Genomic DNA, 19,369 nt, shown 5'->3' with positions numbered 1-19,369 from the left:
GCCCGTTTGCTTTAAATTTGAAAAAATACAATTATTTTTTTATTTTGTTTACGTCTGTCATTTGTTACAAATGAAGAAAAGTCCAAGAGTTGCCAAGTATAAATATCCTTATATCTATTTATTAAAATAATAATTTACAATAATAATTTATTTAATTAATACTTTACTAAAATACAAATTTGAAGTGCAAATACATTTGTAAAACTGTTTATCACAAAATGTTATTAATTGTTTGCAAGCATACTATAGTTTTCATGCATTTTGAGAATAAATAATCTAATATGTGTACATATATATCGTCGTTTAAAGTACAAAACCGCGTATCGTCATTCTGCAAAACCGTGTGACTGACATTGGCTGCCAAAAATTGGATTTGCTCACAAAAACTCTTGGCTCAATTCTTATCCATTCGTCCTGAAATATACTAGCCAGAATACGTTTGCTTTATAAAGAAGACAACCATTTTGAAATATGGGTGACTTTACTCTATAGAAAATAATTTATGCAATTACGCGGTTTTGCATTTTCTTGATACGCGGTTTTGTACTTTAAACCACGATATGTATAGCATGTACTTACGGCGGTCGCCGTAGCAGAGTGATTACATGTGCGTACTTCCACTCCATAGGACCATGGTTAAATACCTGGTCAGATCATAGCCCAAAATAGCAGTCGTCCTTCGGCACGCAATGGCAAACCTTCGAGTATATTTCTGCTTTGAAAACTCTTCTTAGAAAATCAGAACTCATGCCTCAAGTTTGAGCAGAAATTCGGCCAAACACTTAGAAAAATATTTTAGCACCAAATATTTATTTGTTTACTTATTTTAAGGGAGATGGCAATCTTCTGGTTTCACATTTTGAGTACAAAAATTTCAACCCTGATACAACAAATAGTATTAGTACTGAATGATAATGACAGATTGCATTCCCATAAACGTCCAATCATACATGATTGAGTTTTTTTTTTGCATTCACATTCTCTATGTGAATGGGTGTCAACCATTCCATAACACACTACATATTTTGTGTTTACAATTTGTAACCAATCTCAAGAGTGGTTGTTAAATTTTTTAAATCAAACAATCACATTTTTGAAACGAAAAAAATGAGAATGCACACTCAATTGATTCAATCATTACACAGCTCTGTCTACAACAAATGAATACAGAAAAAAAAAGGTCCGAACAGATAAGTAGGTAGATTAAAATCCCATTTACGCAGAAGAATACGGATATTTTTTCCCGGCTTTTCGACGGTCTGCCAGCCGAGCTATTCTAGCATGGCCGCGTGGAGCTCTTATGCAAAATATGGTCGGTTACGTGAGGGTTTAACGTGGATACCTGTTGTTTGAAACAACCCTACCCCACGTGTTCCCGACAAGCACAATGTATCAACTCAATGCGATGATAAGTGCCCTGAAATGCAAGCACTTGGCCGAAATGCAAGCATCCAGAAGAAATGCAAGCACGTCGGTACCAAAAGGCAATGTGGATTGGACACATTAACCACCTTGGTAGGGTTCGATGAGGCGTTGGAGCTTTCGAGAGAAAGATTTTGCGGGAGAAAAAAATATTTTAAACAAAAAAATTACTAACAGATTTTGTTATCGTTGTAAACGCAATCACACCTTATATTTTCTGATATACATACTGGTATACTTCGTATATAACAATTTGAGAAAAAAGACCTAAAAGAAAAAAAAGCTTTTTTATAAAAAAAAAATTTAACAAAAAAATCACTAACCCATTTATAATCGCCTTTAGTATCGTTGTAAATGCGATTAAACACCCTTTCTTTTGGTATACATATTTGTATACTTCGTATATAAAAAATTGGAGAAAAAACACTTAAAACCAAAAAATATCTTTTCTTCTTCTTCAAAAAAAAAATATTTTAAACACAAAAAATACAAACCGATTTTTAAAAAATTGGTATAGTTATAATGGATAGCAGAAAACCTATCTTTCTTAAACCCAAACATTTCTATTTATATACACAAAAACACAGCGCCATTATTCTTGGCCTATGTGTGAGGACGATTTTGCTCTTTAGTCGTCTCAAACTAAACTAAGAAGTTTTACTTTACAAGTTCTTATCAGCAAGAAGGAATTTACTTGTAGTGAGTGAAATAACAAGCTCGGCCTTATTATCTATTTTTCAGCCATCTTTTCTGATAGTCAGGCAGTTTTTATATCGCTGAAGAAATTATAGCAAGTAGTTTTGAATAGCCGCAGGTATCTTAAGGGGTTGTCTGAGGCATGTTGCACGTAATTTTAGAGAAAATTAAAAAATTAAACCCGAAGCCCATAGAAGCTAGCAGCTACCAAAGAGACGAACGAGACACTGTGGAAACAACTAGCGGACGCACAAGCCTGGACACAGGCTGATGGACAACTGCAGGCGGCTGCCAACAAAAACAACAATACTGAGCTAAACTGGACATGGGCAGTCAAGCGATGAGAATGGACACTGATGGATCATGCTGATGGAAAATGAACTTACTTACGCACGTACTTATTGTATAGATATGTATGTACATATTTTTTTAGTTATGCAGCACCCAAGCGCGCTTTTACATAGAACACACACAGCAGAGCAAAGTTTGTGCGTATGCTGCTTGCTGAGGAATGTGGCGATTATTTTAAGTGAAATATTTTAGAAAGTCTCAATGCGATGACTTTGTCTACGACAATGTGTCTTGACATGAAAAATCAATCATGTCACAATTTCTCAAATAAGATGTTGACAACATTCATTTCGGATGCCAGAAAGTAATAATGTTGCACAGTAACAAGCATGCGGCGTGTATGTTTGGTGGTACTAACAGAGAACTTAGATAGATAGAGAAGGAGCAAATTTTTGGAACGTAAAATTGTTTGGCTGAAAAATAAATCCATGGAATATCACCACAGCGCGATTAACATTTCAAGAAGAGTTAACAGAGATAAATGTAAATTTCTGTTATGATAATGTTATATTTGATGCAAGTGTCTGGCTATGTGTTGCTAGGTTGCATGTGAATGCAGAAACGTATTCATGTATATTTTTTTTTATAAAATTAAATAAATTAATATAGTTAAATTATATTAAATGTACTTTTATATTAGTTAGAATTGCTGATTTGCATTTCTGCATCACCATTTGTTAAATATAATTTATTCAGTAGTTAATGTTGCTAAAAACTTAAAAAGCATCTGTTCAAGTTCGCTTCTTGTACGAGTATTATATTATGTAAATAGTAAAAATGCATGTTAGTTAAAAAAATGATAAAATTGGTTTTTTCACATACTCACTTTAAAGATGGACGCATTAACAAAAAAATGTATAAAGCAATGTGTTTGTTAACTTCAAAGTTGTTTTTGACTTTTACTGCAATACTCGTAGATATTATTTGTAAATAATAAATCCATTTCCCAGGCATGCGCATATGGATACTTGTAGTACATACAGATGCGATCAACTAATTAGCAACGAAATTCAGAATGATATTTTTTGCAAATTATGTTTATTTATTTATTTTTAATAATTTCCTTTAAAACATAATTCAATCTATAACAGAAACCACAATAATAAAAGTTTAAAAGCTTGCACAAATTGCAAAATAATAAATCAAACTTCAAAAAATTGTTATAAAAATTTCAAAATTAGAATATTTAGAAAATTTTCGGGTATGCAGTATTGTAGTCCATTCAATTATAGTATATGAAAGTCAAGCTTCTAGTCGTTAAAAATTGCCGTTCATTTTTTAGAATTTTTTTGTGGAGGGTTGTTCGCATTTTCTTCCATATAACACATGAACAAAATTTTTTTTTTGTATGGGAAAAACAGCAGTACCCCAACAAAAAAAATCTAAAAAATCAACGGTAATTTTTAACAACTTGAAACTTGCACTTTCTTATAATATAATTGAATGGACTACAATACTGCATACCCGAAAATATATTCAATATTAAAATAAAAAATTTGGATGACCATTTCTTGAAGGTTGATTCATTTTTTTGCAATTTGTGCAAGCTTTTAAACTTTTATTATTGTGGTTTCTGTTCCAGATTGAATTATATTTTAAATGAAAATCATTAAAAATAAATAAACATAATTTGTTGATGGCAGCTGAATGTATGTATGTATGTACTTACATATGTAAATATGTACCCCATACACATACTCCAAAATCATTTATTGATAACGTTCTTGCACCAGCACATAATATTACATATATGTAAGTACATACTAACTTTCTTCTTATTTGGGGCTGACAAACTTTAACTTAAGAGTCGACTTCATTTCGTCTACTAATATGCCCCAATAGTTTTGGAGTCAAATGAAAATGCATTTCCCACGCATACATATGTATATGTATCTATATGTACTACATGCTCCATTAATTGACAACGTTTTTGCATGCATATATAAGTACATCCATACATACGTGCATATTGCTGTCTAAGTACCACGCACATATATACAAATGTACTTATGTACAACTCACGGCAGCATACATACACACATACATAATTACGCGCATATTCAAATACAACAATAACTATTTCATTCATAAACGCATGCGCATATTTCTCAAGGCCAAGTAAATTCATTCATAAAAACAACCGCAGCACATCTCCCCGCAAATTCATCACCATCAAGCGCAACTTTGTCAATCCGACACAAAAATTCTAAAATGTAAAATTGAAGAAATCTCGGCCAGCCAAGTGAAAAGTGGCAATTATTTCTCTATATCCAGTAAAATAAGTTATCTCGAATTTTGGTAATTTTTGGTAATTTTTGACAAAACACTATTTCTCTGTTCCATACCAATATTTCAATCATTAACTAGTATTTTAAAGTGTCATTTTAATAAACATTAAATGAAAGTGTACGTTTTCTGCAGGAAAATACATTAATTTTTTTTTAATAAAATCAAAACTTCTAAAATCACAAACATATGTGGTTTTATCGGAAGTTCACAGATGTAACGTGGCAACTTATCTCGTTTTCACATTTTTCGGTCCGAAATTGTAAAATTTTTGTCCATGACGCGCCACGATTTTTGTACAGGTGGGTCAATGTGCCTTGAACACCATTTACATATATACAAAAAAATTATTTTATTTATTTTTTAATATTAAAAATTTCTATACTTCAAAGCGTTTATAAAAGTATATTTACATATATGCACGGACGATTTTTAATATTTTTCATCCGTAAGCAAATCTTCAGTACCATAAAAGATTCAAACACATCAAAGTACAAGCAATGCAATGTTCAAGCTAGTGCTACTCCACTGTACATGTGTATATGAATGTATACTGGATGCGTGTAAAAAATGTCAATTCCTGTTGGTTTTTAACCCATTTTAGCGGACATAGTTTTTTTGGTTTCAGCTGGTTCCAACTGTAAATGAAGCACAATTTTTATGGTTAATCTTGATGAAAGTTACATGTATCGTCGAGAACATGGTTACATGCAGAATTTTAAATTAATTAATATTCTTCTCCATATAAAATGTACGAGTATGGCTTTATTAAATGTAAACTTATGCGAAAACCTAAATATTTCGTCAACCAAGGGTTAATTTTGGTGGCGTCGTGGCAATTCGCAGAAATTTAATACTTTGTCTGTGGTTGGATGACGGCGAGGGGAAGACGAAAGCAGAACAATCGTACATATTTATGCACATATTTATATTTATAAATGCACACATATTTATGCGTTTGTCTTCTTGGACGAATGAAAAATTTCATATATGTTAGAGATTGCCGTTTCAGTAATGTGCCGTGGCGTGTACGCTAGAGGCGATGCAACTTTTTGGCGTCTCGCCGTTTGTCTTGGTTCAAATCCCGGACGGACCAAGTAATAAATTTATTTGTTTTTTTTTTAATTGTCATATCCATATTCCATTTTAAATTTTACTATTAGCTTTGTTTAAAATAATATATGTAAATGGATATGCAGGTACAAACGCATGCATAATTTCACATAATCGCTCAAATTTGCCAAAAGTTACTGAAAGCTTTATTGTAAATGTTTTCACTAAAATATTAGTTATTGGAATTAAAATTTTATGCGCATCCAATTTTTATTCCCATTTTTAGAAAGCGCAAGTATGTATATGTTCGTGCCACAAAAATTATTTCATAAGTAGTTAATTTTAAACACAAACATGTATGTACACTGCCAATCAAAAGTGAGTGCATCCTGTTTTTTGTTTAATATTTGCAATGTTTTTAAGTTAAACTTTTTTGTTATTTTCGACTGGTTTTGCGGTTTCATGCATATAACAAGTGCAATTTGTGAAAAATAGCGCTAATTTTTTTTTATTTGTTTGCACACGGTCGTGCGCATTTTACTCTACAAGAAATTCCCTTTTATTTGGTAAAAAGTGCAAAAAGCCGTCAGCAATAAAAAATCATTAAAAATCAACCCGATTTTTTAGCCGCTTAAAACTTGATCTTGTTCCACTAGAATTAAAAAACCTATCTATCTGCGTACTCCAAATTTTTCTAAAAATTCAGATTAAACAGGTCAAAATTTAGACGAGAATTCGTTGAATTTTTCTATGTTCTATGTAAAGTTTGAAACTTTGACTTATGTAGTTTTAATTAAAGCATGAACCACATTTTTATAAAAAGATAATAAAAAAAATTTAATTGAAAATCATTGCAAATATTAAGCAAAAAACACCATGCACTCACTTTTGATTGCCAGTCTATGTATGCATGTACATATGTGTGTAAACTTTATGCCAAACTATCATTATTTTAAATTGTATTTGCATCTTCATAAAAGGAGAACAAGATAAAAAATTTAAAAAAAGTTACAAATTAATGAAAATTATGTGAAGATTTACCATATTTTCGTTTATTTGCTCGCAAAGAACATCACATTTCATGTTGCTCAACATTGTATTATGTTATCAACATTAAATTCAACAGAATTTCTACATTCCGACTTGAACTTTTCTAACGCTGTTAATTTTCGTCCGCGAATAGTTTCCACTTTCAGTTTGCACCTTCTCTATCTATATAAGTTCTCTGGTACTAAATTCAATCAGACTTGCCGGAACCGAGCACGAATATGACGGGAGTATGACTCACTGCCGAAGCGAATGTTATTTCTTTTTTTTTGTTTCTTGGCTTTTGACTTCGAGTATTGATTTCGCACTTTGCTGAACCAGAAATAATCAGCCAGCCTTCAAGCAACACGTTGCTGCGTGTGTGTGTTGACAATGCGCACGTGTGCCGCCGATGCTCAGCTGCATTGTTGTTGCTGCCTAGAGACAAATGCCAGTTGCATGGAAGTGGAAAATTATGCCACAGCGTGAAAAAAGGGGGAGTAGCAGCTGGAGGGGTGTATGGTTACAGCAGCTGCCAAAGGCGACCTCACCCAAAGCGCGCCGGTGCGCCACTTGATCCTGGCGCTTATTTGCCATACTGGCGGTAGTAACAAGTTTCGTTGTGTGCATTAGAACGCACAGAAATCTAACTGCATGTATGTGTGTGTGTGTGCACGTCCAGTTGCTCTATATTTAGCTGCCTCAGATTTTTTTATTTATTTTTTATTTTTTGTTTCGTTTCATAGAGTCTTTGCCATGATTTAGTTTTCAGCGATTATTTATTGTGGCTGCGGCACCCCATTGCGTCATCCTGGTGGCAGTGGCACTCCACGTTGCACCAAAGCAAAGGCGACAGTGTGGCCTACCAACCAGCCAACCAACAAACCAACCAACCAACCATCAGCTCCCAGCCCACTTAGCGGTGGGTGGTGGATTTTCTTAAATTTCAAATGCTTTTTTCTTGTCTACCTCAATGCGCCACTTGCATCGGTAACCGTAATGACACGGCTGTTGCATGCAGCGTACAACTGGTCACTACTTAATTTAACAAAAATTGTAACTGTATTTAGATGTGGTAGTGGTTTATTTTTGTTGTTGTGAAAGTTGAATAACGCGCGCGGAAACTTTAAGTCAGCAAACAAATACAACAATAAAGTAATCTTAATGTTGAACTGTGTTTGCTTTACAGTATACAACCTCTTTGACATAGCCTGCCAAGTAGCTGCATAAACAAAGATGTTGAGGACCACCCACTGCCTAAAATCCCAACAAATTTGCTTTGCCACTGCGAATGGCGCACAGAGTTGGGTCGTCAAAGGGCAACTGCAACGTTTTGAAAGCAACTGACAAATGTACAAGTATTTATGCGTTTTGTTTGAAACGGTGAAAAGTTGAGTTCAAAAAAGGCTAAGCCTAGTTTATATGTAGGTAATGACTGTATCTGCGGAAGGTCATCGATGACTTGTATCTCGTCAGATATGCACCTTAACTCAACGAAATCTAGTATGACCTATGTATCGTTCTATACTTAGCAATCGTAATATATTTTATTTTCAATTTTGTCCGTCCAAAAATCTATTTTTTGGAGCTATTCGTTATCTAATCAGTATTATGCAGTATGGTTCAGCAAACGATAAGAAGTGGCCAATATTCGAAATCTTATCGGAATGGCTTAAAACTTGCTACAGGGGTTTTTTGTGGTATGAAGTTAGATTTTAAAAATTCGAAATTGCGAATCCAATATGGCGGACAATATTGTGTAAAGTAATCGGATTGGATGGAAACTAGCTACTCTATGAATTCTGGGCTCACTGATCACGAATTTGAAGTTAGATTTAAAAACTCGCAACGGCCTAGGCAGCCTACATAAAATGAAGTTTCCGAAGCCCACCAGGAAGAGGCTACACTGCGAATGTAGATTTTATTTTTTAAATTTTTTTTTTTGTTTTTATATTTATAGTTTTCCTACCAATTACGAAAATAGACTTCACTGTTTTATCTTTTTATATTTTGCATTACAAACTTAGTCTTCACCATTACCAATTCAGGCCTCTTTTATTTCTTTTTGTATTTTACATTTCCTTGTTTTATATTTTTTTATTTTTTTACCAATTAAGAATTTAGGCTTAGTTTTGTATTTTTGTTGTATGTAATCTCTTGTTGTTTTTCTTTATTTTTAAATTCTTTTTTAATTTCATTAAATAAGGTGGTTAAATGCTTCTCTCAGAAAAAGAAAAAAACAATTTAAAATTTCAGTTTTTAAAGAAAAAATAAAATTAAAGTGTGGATGAATCGTCAGTTATGTTCATCATCTCGGAACTTAGCTCAGCAACTCAGAAAACTAAAAACTTAGAATTAATTATCTATAGGTAGTGATAAACACATATTAAGGATCGAACCAAAATTGCTCACAGGGTAACAGTGCCAGTGAAGAAGATGAATAAAATAAAAAAATTTCAAAATGCGCAAAATTGAGCAAATTTATCTTAAAGTGCATTTAATGCAGAATAGATTTCATGTTTTGTTTTTGTGATGTGAGATGGTACACAGGGGTACTGCTAAACGACAACGAGCACAATTCATAAAAATTAACACCTGGCTCAATAAAGATGTCGAATTATTTTAAGCAAAGGCTATTTTGATTTATGGTTTTCTATATTACTGCATCTTTTTAACAAGAAACAAAAGACAAAAGGAAAATATTTATTATTTTCTGCAAAAAAAAATAAAACTTTTCTGTACACCGGACATGCCAATTTAACATACAACTATTTTAATCAAAATGAAATTGTGACCACAATATTGCGGCAATTGCTATAATATTTTACTAACAGTTACCTTAAATACTGTATATTTTGGCTATTAGCATAAAAAATAAAAAATCTTAAGTTGACTTTTGGCCGTTTTTGAATGCCTCTGTGCTATGCAGCAACAAAAAGTCTTCTTTTAATGTTGCTCTATTTCACTGAAATTTAGCGGGAGTTTGCTCGCTCTATAGCTCTGTTAGACCAGCATAGAGACACTTTCCAAATCCATCATTCTAGCCTTATATAAGAAATCCCAGTACCTATTTCTACGAACGTGTATTAAGGGAGTTCGTTTAACTGCTAAAATAGCCACGTAAACTCATTAAACATGTGTTTGGAACAAAGTATTGGCACAGCAAATTTTTCACAATATATGCAACAATTTTTATTCTAATATTTTTCCGCCAATTTTGTATATAAATTTGGTTCATTCTACAACAAAAAACATAAAAATATAATTCCTAAACTTTGTGCATAACCCGCGAAAATTCAGCAATATGCAGATTTGTAGCCCAATCAATTTTGATTTTTGGCAAATTTTTTCACGCAGTCTCTTCCATACAAAACTTTTTTTTTGAAAATACTTTATATGGAAAAAATGCAAAACACCTTCAACAAAAAAAAAATTTCAAAAATCAATGCGATTTTTACTTTTTAAATTTGACTTTTTTTGTAATTTTTACCCAATATATTAAACTTTTTTTTTTAATTAGATGCGATAATTTCTTTGTAAAGACTATAAAAAATGTTTGACTAGCGGACCCTTCTTCTGTGACTATGGTATTTTGGACGTCAGAAGACATATGTTAGGTTAGGTTAGGTATGAAGGCATATTTTGCATTGGCATTCCATTCTATTGCAGCTGCGTTTGATTCTCGTTCCTGAGTTCCTCCAGCAGGAATTCGCCACGGATTCACTCGAAGATCTTCATAAATTGGATGCTTTGCTGAGGGACTAGTCTTTGCGAATTGTGACTGCGTAAGCAATATTAACCCGAATTCCACTCCAGAAAAAGAAAAGTTTCCGACAAAAGTTATGTATTTTTTTGCGCGAAGTGGCAAAAAGAGCGCGGGAATTGGCACTTGTTTAATACTTCTAGGACTTGAGATTTCAAATCGATAAAGTACTACTATTCGAATAATTTTCCGTACATCATTTTAGTCCCTGTGGGGTAGAAGATGCCACAATGTCCATTAACAGCGTGCAAGGACAAACGATGTCAAAAGTGAGTGACCAGATCTTGCATAGGCGCGGCTACCAGGACAGTTATCTTAGGGCCGGATGTCAAATATAACGTGAAGTGCAGAGGTATTAAGACCGAAAGTGGATATATTCCTGGGGAAAGGAGAGTTATCGACCGATAAGACTTATTCTGGTTTGATTTCCCCGGGTTTAGCAGTGGGACTAGTCTGCTGCCAGAGTTCCATGTGCCGTGAATGATGAGAGTAGCCAACGATAAGCTGAGGACCGTAGTGAAGTATTCCGCTGGCCGGGGTCAAGACTGCAAGGTGATAAAGTTGGGCGCAGTGGATTATCAGTCCCTTGCATTTCAAAGGTTGGTGTCAGATTCATAAATTTACACCACAGGAACAGCACCCTTCAAGTTATTGGATTTTAAGCATGGGTTATCAAAAGTAGTGTCTCATAAAATAATAATTACGTCTTCAGCCGATACAAAAGCGCCAATCACATTTCGATAATAAAAAATACATTTCTGGTATGTAATTATCTAAACAGCCTAGAAAACAAACCAATTGCTTACAAGCAGCAATTAATTGAGTCTGAGTTTTGCTATGTAATGGCTAACGACAAATTGCTTAGCTACAAATTAGTACATATATGCCATTTCTCTGAACACGAGTATGTTACCTATGCATTTAAGGCATTTCAAATCGTATGTGCTGCAATCGTAAATGCTCCTACAAATTAATGAAACAGCACCTGACTGGAGTTGGCTGCAAAATCATAGAAATATGGGCGTTGCATGTTTACTAACCCAGCAATTGAAAGAAAGCTGAAAGTTGTTTGCTAGAAGTTGTTTGCTATAAGCGAAATAGTGAAATAAAAAAGTGGGCGTTGTGGCACATTAGGTACGTAGAAATGCCGTTTCAAAAGGTCAGAGGAATGCTCGCAAAATTAATTTCCCATATGCCGGCAATTAATGTATGCAACTACATATAAAAGTATATATATTTTTTATACAAAATACTTAAAAATTTAACTATCTCATTTTACCAACGACTATTTCTTGCCACAGGCTATGAGCAGAAAAAACAAAAATCCAATAAGCGACAACTGCAATGAAATGGCCTTATCCAAACACATTCCATTTTTGGTAGCGCATGATTTGACTGCGAATGGCAATGCGCTCTCACGCTCACGCTGCCATCACTGGAGCATACTCGCATACTCGTAGTAGAGCGTTCGGTATATGCACGTGATCTTGACCGGTAAACGCAAGCAATGCGAGCATCAGCCCAACAAAAGAAATGCGCATTTGAAGCACACGAAAGTTGAGTTGCCCGCTTCGCAAAACCCTTTTTATGGCATAGTCACGTGTGTGATCCGAGCACTGTTTTAAGTTCAATTCCAACTTGCATTCATTGACTTATTTGCTTTTTTTGGTCACTTTTGGATTGTTTGTTTTTTTTGTATCGTTGTTTTTTGTTGTGTGCTCTCTTGACCTCGGCATCATTGTGTCACTCAAATGCACACAAATTCATTGCTGATAGGTTCATGGCTGCGAAGGAACAATAAAATAGAGAAATTGTTTTTTTGTTTTTTTTTTTTGGTGACGAGAAATTTTATATTTAATATTTTAACAATTACATTTGTTAAGGATGAAAAGCGGATTTGTAAAATTTCAAGAGCTCAATCTCTCAATTTTCGATTTGAAACCACTTTTCTAGTTTTCGAAGACCCTTGGAGAGGTTTTCTAACTTAGCACGTCGTTTATCTTATTAAGATAAGTATCCAGCTTTTAAAACAAAAGGCCATTACATGGTGAATTAACAAAATCAGCTGATCTAATAACACCACCTTATATAAATTATGGGCCATTATCTCGTGTGTTTGTTTCAAAATTTTGACATCTGATATTTCACAGTCTACTGTCTCCCTCTTTCCTCACGAAATAATGGTACCGGCATATATTTCTGTTGCAGACATGGTTTACCTTGTACTCCTTTTCACAAAAAAATTTGACACATGAACATTTCTTCGAATTTTCTTAAGCGCTTTTATAGATGGAGCTATAGCTTTTTTTGACAGCTTAAGGTACAAACTACTTGCCGGAAAATCTTCTTCTTTTCAACTAAAACGTGACTACAATTTTTTACATATTTGAAGGCCTCTTGCGGTCTTTGGCAGGACTTGGAATAGACCAGATACATAACTGTTTGTCGATAAATTTCGATAATTTGATACATATCGATAATTCAATGAATTTAAAAACTACTAAAATTCGATAACTCAACAAATGGCGATAACTCGACTAATATCGATAATATTCGATACACTTCGGTGCTTTTCGAGGGATTGCAAAATTTTTATACCCGAGCGCACTTGTGCACAAGGGTATATTAATTTTGTTCACATAACGGTTGTTTGTAACAGCCAAAACGAATCGAGATAGATATAGACAAATGTATACATAAATGATCAGGATGAAAAAAGAAATCGATTAAGCCATGTCTGTCTGTCCGTCCGTCTGTCCGTCTGTCCGTCTGTCCGTCTGTCCGTGTACACGATAACTCGAGCAAAAATTGAGATATCTTAACGAAATTTGGTATGTAGGTTTCCCTTAATCCAAGGTAGGTTGGTATTGAAAATGGGCGAAATCGGACTTTAACCACGCCCACTTCCCATATAACGGTAATTTCCAGAAATACGAAAACTGCGATATTTTAGTAACTACTAAAGATAATTCACTCAAAATTGATATTTATAATAAGTTTTAGACGAAAAATAAGAATATTACAAATTTTTGGAAAATGGGCGTAGCCACGCCCACTTATGGTTATATGCGTATATCTTGGTAACCGCTGCACCAATTTCTTCCAAACTTGGCACAGTTGTTGGCCTTCGCACAACATACTAAATGGCCGAAAATTTTTAAAATCGCTCAATAACCACGCCTACTTCCCATATAACGGTAATTTTCAGAAATACGAAAACTACGATATTTTAGTAACTACTGGAGATTATTCGCTCAAAATTGATATTTACAATAATTTTTCGACGAAAAATAAGAATATTATAAATTTTTGGAAAATGGGCGTAGCCACGCCCACTTATGGTTACATGTGTATATCTTCGTAACCGCTGCACCAATTTCTTCCAAACTTGGCACAGTTGTTGGCCCTGGTACAGCATACCAAATGGCCGAAACTTTTTAAAATCGGACAATAACCACGCCCACATCCCATATAACGGTAATTTAGAGAAATACAAAATCTTCGATAAATCAGTAAATATTGAAGCTAATTTATTCAAAATTGATACTTGCAACAATTCTTTACCAAGAAATACGTCTATGGTAAAATTTTGGAAAATGGGCATGGCACCGCCCACTTATGATCACATATATGTATATCGGTAACCGTTCTACCAATTTGTACCAAACTCGGTGTGGTTATTCTGCTTGCCACATATAAGCAAAACGTTGAAAATTATTGAAATCGGACTAAAATAACGGCCGCTTCTCATATAACGGTAAATTTCAGAAATGCTTGAAACTTCAATATTTCGAAATTGAAGGACGCTAATTTACTCAAAATTGATACACCCCGGCTTACCATCTAGCGGAAGGTTTCGGAAAGGTGAAAAAACATATTTAATACTTGCGCCGGGTATTTAATGTTCGGCTCCGCCCGAACTTAGACTTTCTTACTTGTTATAACTCAAATTGTATACATCTCGATATAAATCGATAGCTCGATAAACTTTGGTTAAATGTAAATTTCGATAACTCGTTATAATCTGGTAATACGATAAGTTCCGATAAGCAGTGATATTTCGATAAACTTATATAACCTTGAAATTTCGATAACTCGATGTATTTTAAAGATTCCAAAATCCTCGATTCGATAAATCAATAAATTTTAATACATCAATAAATATCGATAACTCGATAAGTTCAAAGAACTCGTTCCATTACCATAAACGATAAATAGCGTTAACTCTATAAACAATGATAAATTAATAAGTATCGATAACTCCATAAATTACATTAAATTGACGAATTTCGATTATTCCATACATTTTTATAGGTCAATAACTATCCGCAAATTTCGACAGCTAATTTTCTGTGCATATATTTCGACAACTGAATAAACATATGTGACCTGGTCTACGGAAAGGGGGCTTAGGTGACAAAAAATCAATTTTCACTTTTTGGTTGATTCGGATGAAAGATGAGATGCTTTTTCACGTGGTGAAAAGCAGAAAATCCTAACTTGCTTAGAAGTGTACTAAGAATGTAGAGAAAGAAGAGTAAAAACGAGTAAACGAAACGAGTTACTTACTTTTAACAGCTTTTTCACAGAAAACTAGTTTTCGCATGTAAGCTCCCTTTTCGTAGACCAGGTCACATATATCAATATGAATAATTTGATACGTTGCGATAACTCAATAAACATGGTTAACTCGATAAACTTCGATAACTATAAACTTCGATGATTCGATAGCTTTCGGTAACTTGATAACTTTCGATAACAAAATTAGATAGTAGATTTTCATACCCCTTCAGTTGCCCTATTTCTAATGTATTTCTAATGGTTTTAATTTTCGTCTTTATCTTCAATTTTGTCTTCACTTTCACTACTGAAACAATCAGTACAATCGCCAAACGAACGGTGACAAAATTTACGTTAGCGTAGTAATATATAGATTCCCAAACGTTCCTTAGGAAGTAGTGTAACGCTTCTGCGAACGTAGATTGTCCAATCATTTCCTGCAAGGTCGTATACGAAGGAAGTTTATTATCGCCAAGGATGCTCAATTTACTGTTGCCCCAGAATCCGGGAATGGGTGAAAAGCTAAGGTTCAAATAACTAATGTAATGAGAAACGCCCAGTTGGTCCATTGTGTTACCGTTTGAAGTGCTCCTTTCTTTCTCGTTAGCTCTGTTACACATAAAACCAATTGGTTTTATTGCGAGAATGCCTAATCGATTGCTACAACTAGTTCTAGTTACTAGAAAAATGGTGAAATGAGCAACTTCAACTACAAAGATAGTGCTCTATGCTTTCAATTGCTTCCTCATCATGCCAGCTGCAATAGAAGCCATTTGGCGGCAAGCCAAGAAGGGCCAGAAGCTGGGTCAGAGGGGTCGGGTTCTCATATAAGACAATTTTAAGCCATGATTTGTAAGAAGATAGCAATTTACCGGCAACGGCAACGGACAGCTTGGTTCCCTTCCTTGCTTATTTATTTTTCAATAAACTGCATACTATGGACATGAATAAACCTGCACCCCAACGTACAGCACATTTCAAACGAATCATGATAAACCAAATTTGATTTTAATTCACACTTAACCGCACAAAATACCTGCTAATTCGTGTGCACGATAAGCAAAAATGTGTGTTAAAACAATCAGACAAAATGCTCCGAATAACCAAAATACCAGCGCAGATCAGACAACTAGCCGATCAACTAAACGCAATGACCGCTTGACGAACTGACCGAGCACTGAGACTACGCATTAGAGAAATAATGGTAAAGCGTGCATGGAAACGTGTCGACACCAGTTGTCAACAGCAATTACAGCGCCAACAGCAGTTAAAATGTGAAAATGCGCCCACAACAGGAGCTGCAACAGAAGCTGCAAAACGACAGCCACCTGGAAAAAAGTCAAAAAAAAAAAATATTGAAAAGAAGCTAAAAATCGCCAATAATACATTCACAAAAAGTCAATGCGACTAGCTGCCCCAACGACTGCAGCGCTGACTGACAGACAGTCTGCCAGCCAATGGTGACACTGAGATATGCCCGCTTTGGCGCTTGAGTGGCGGCTGAGTGACGATGTGGCGCATTGCTGCTGCACACACAAAAATGGGACACACAAATGGACAAATGGACTTTGTGGCGACACTGCTTGCTAACATGTTGCATATGCGACCAGTTGTTGTTGTTATTGATGCCGATGCGGATGCTAATGGCGCTGGTTGATGGTTGGCGGTTGGCGGTTGCTGGCTGCTGCCTGCCGGCTGATGGTAATGATGATGGTGATGACGATGGCGCTGGTGACAATTATTGAACGTACTAGTGGTGACGATGGTAAGCAGCAAGCGGCAGAGCTGCAGCGAATGGATGACGGCTGTAAGTGGCAACTCGAAATGCTTTTTGCTCTAAATAAAGCTGCTCTGGTTGTTGCTATTGCTGTTGACTGGCAGCCAAGTATTAATTAAAGTGAAATGGTCGCTGTGGACACACTCGCTGCCTGACGCCTTCTGACAGTTGCGGCTGGCGATCTATTGCCGCTCGTCGCCTGCCGCAGGGCCAGCAGTGTGGGCGTTAATGGCAAATGGACTGACTGCGAAGTGTGCCTATCAGGCGCTAATTTATGCAGGCGCGCAGCTTCTACTGCCCGCCCCGCTAGTGGCCTGCATTCTCCAGCCGCTAGACCAACCGCATATTCAGTAGCATTTGGCCGCAACAAATCATTCAAATTGATCACTCGCTTTTGTCAAATTTATTTTTATTACACGACGAAGCGCACAGTGTGTTTTTGGCATGTGGCATGCGGCATGTCTCCCACTCCTTCCACATTGCACATTGCATCGCCATAGCTCTTTTGATGCCGGCTAGTGATATTGTGAAAGGTTTGCCTTTTAGAACTCGATTTTTCGTATTTTCGCTTCAAATTATTGTATTTGTTTAATTTTTTACTAATGCGCGGAACATGGCTGTGGCTTGTAACATGCCATATGCCATATGCCACATGCCACATACAGTAAGTGGCATGCAATCGCTGCATTCCATTTAGAAAGTCTTTCCTATTTCACTTGTTAGCCATTTGTTTGTCAGTGTGCTGCTTCAGTGTACGCTGCTGGTTGGCTGGCTCGATGGCTTGGGTGGAGCTGCCACTCTAGCCAGCCACAACTTGCCACACTTGTGCGACAACTATTCATACATGCATGCTTGGCTTGACGTTGACGTTCAATCTGCCAATGTCAATTTACATTCCAAATCAACAGCAGCAGCCCGCGCGATGTGGAACGCAACAGCGACGCTGGTGATAGGCGCCTGAATGCATAGGCACAGCTACAGGAACGCGCACATGCAGATCTTGTAGGAATATCATATTGTACGTAAATGAATGCCGCCATCGCTGTGGCACGTGAATAACTGGATCATCTAATAAACGCATTGATTTTATTATTCTAATTCCGTCATTCAAAGTTGTGGTGGCGATGGCGGCCCCCGCACGCACACATCCATATACGCTTATGCACTTGCCGTATTTGTCCGCGTATGTATGTATGTATGTGAGGAGACATTTGAATGCCTTTCTCTCTTTGTTTGCGGTTGTACGCATTTTCAAAGCACTTTTTCTTTCACAATTCGTAGATCACATGCTACAATGACTTAGATTTCTCCAGTTGCTGTACATTAACTTTATTCTACTGTAGATGAGTTTGCAAGTATTAGTAAGCAGCTTAAGATGGATTAGATTATAGCCCTTTTTCCAGTGGATGACCTTACTCAGATTTCAATGGTCGACGCATCATCTTAAAGGCGTCATCCATAAATGAAGCGATTTTCTTCATAGACATCATCGGGAGAGTACTTTTAATCCTTAATTGATATAGTTTTGGAAGACACAGGAAATTTGGAAGGATAAGAAGGAAGGTAGGTTAGGTTAGGTTGAAGCAGCTGTCTTCATCCAACGTAGGCGAGAGGCACACTTAGACCCAGTACGTCCGTTGTTATACCAATTGAGAGCTCGAATTCCAACCTGTCCATTCACCTAGAAGTAGAACCGGTTGGTTAAGTTCAGAAAGCGCGAGAATTCGTAAATGCCTGCATCACTTAGGTAGACCAGACAGACAAATGAAATGAGCGTATTATAGCCCACATCAGGGCAGGGCAGTGACAGACTCTTGACTTCGTCCACGTCGCGGCAACTGCGGCAGAAGTCATTGCCCGTCAAACGAATTCTGCTGGCATCCTTCCCATTAAGCAGTGGCCCATAATAGTACCGGCCACCAGCCGTAGTAGAGGGCATTCTAACCGAGTGAATGCATCGCATCTTTTCTTGTCGAGACTGGGCCAGATTTGTCGTGTCGTCACAAACGTAGGTTCTTTCGACCATCTTTTGTTTGCCTTCTCAACGAAGTATGCCTTGAGCCATGTCTTACAGGTAGATGCTCGGCGCATGAGAGAAGTTGACGTCAGACAAGGTGGTTCCTGTCCTCGCTAGCTCGTTCGCTGCACAATTACCTTGAGTATTAGATTCTAAACTAAAACGTTAAGGACTTTTCTAAATTCTATCACAGTTTTAGACGAGGTCTTGCAGCAGTCCAGTGACTTGATAGCTTCTTGGCTGTCGGAGTATTTAGTTACTGAAGGCAGGTAAAGAGAAGATTCCTCTTTTATATCCCCGAGTTCTACCTGGAAGACACTTCAGTGGTCTGGTAGCCTAAAGCAGAGGTCTAAGACGAGTTGCTTTGAGTGTATCCCTACTCTTAGATTTAGTCTGAAGTCATCCATGTAGATGGCGG

This window comes from Rhagoletis pomonella, unplaced genomic scaffold (assembly GCF_013731165.1).
Source record: "Rhagoletis pomonella isolate Grant_MI unplaced genomic scaffold, Rhpom_1.0 Rhpom_scaffold_00006, whole genome shotgun sequence".
Lineage (NCBI taxonomy): Eukaryota > Metazoa > Arthropoda > Insecta > Diptera > Tephritidae > Rhagoletis > Rhagoletis pomonella.
The sequence above is the reverse complement of the archived record's forward strand: the minus strand, read 5'-3'. Positions refer to the sequence as shown.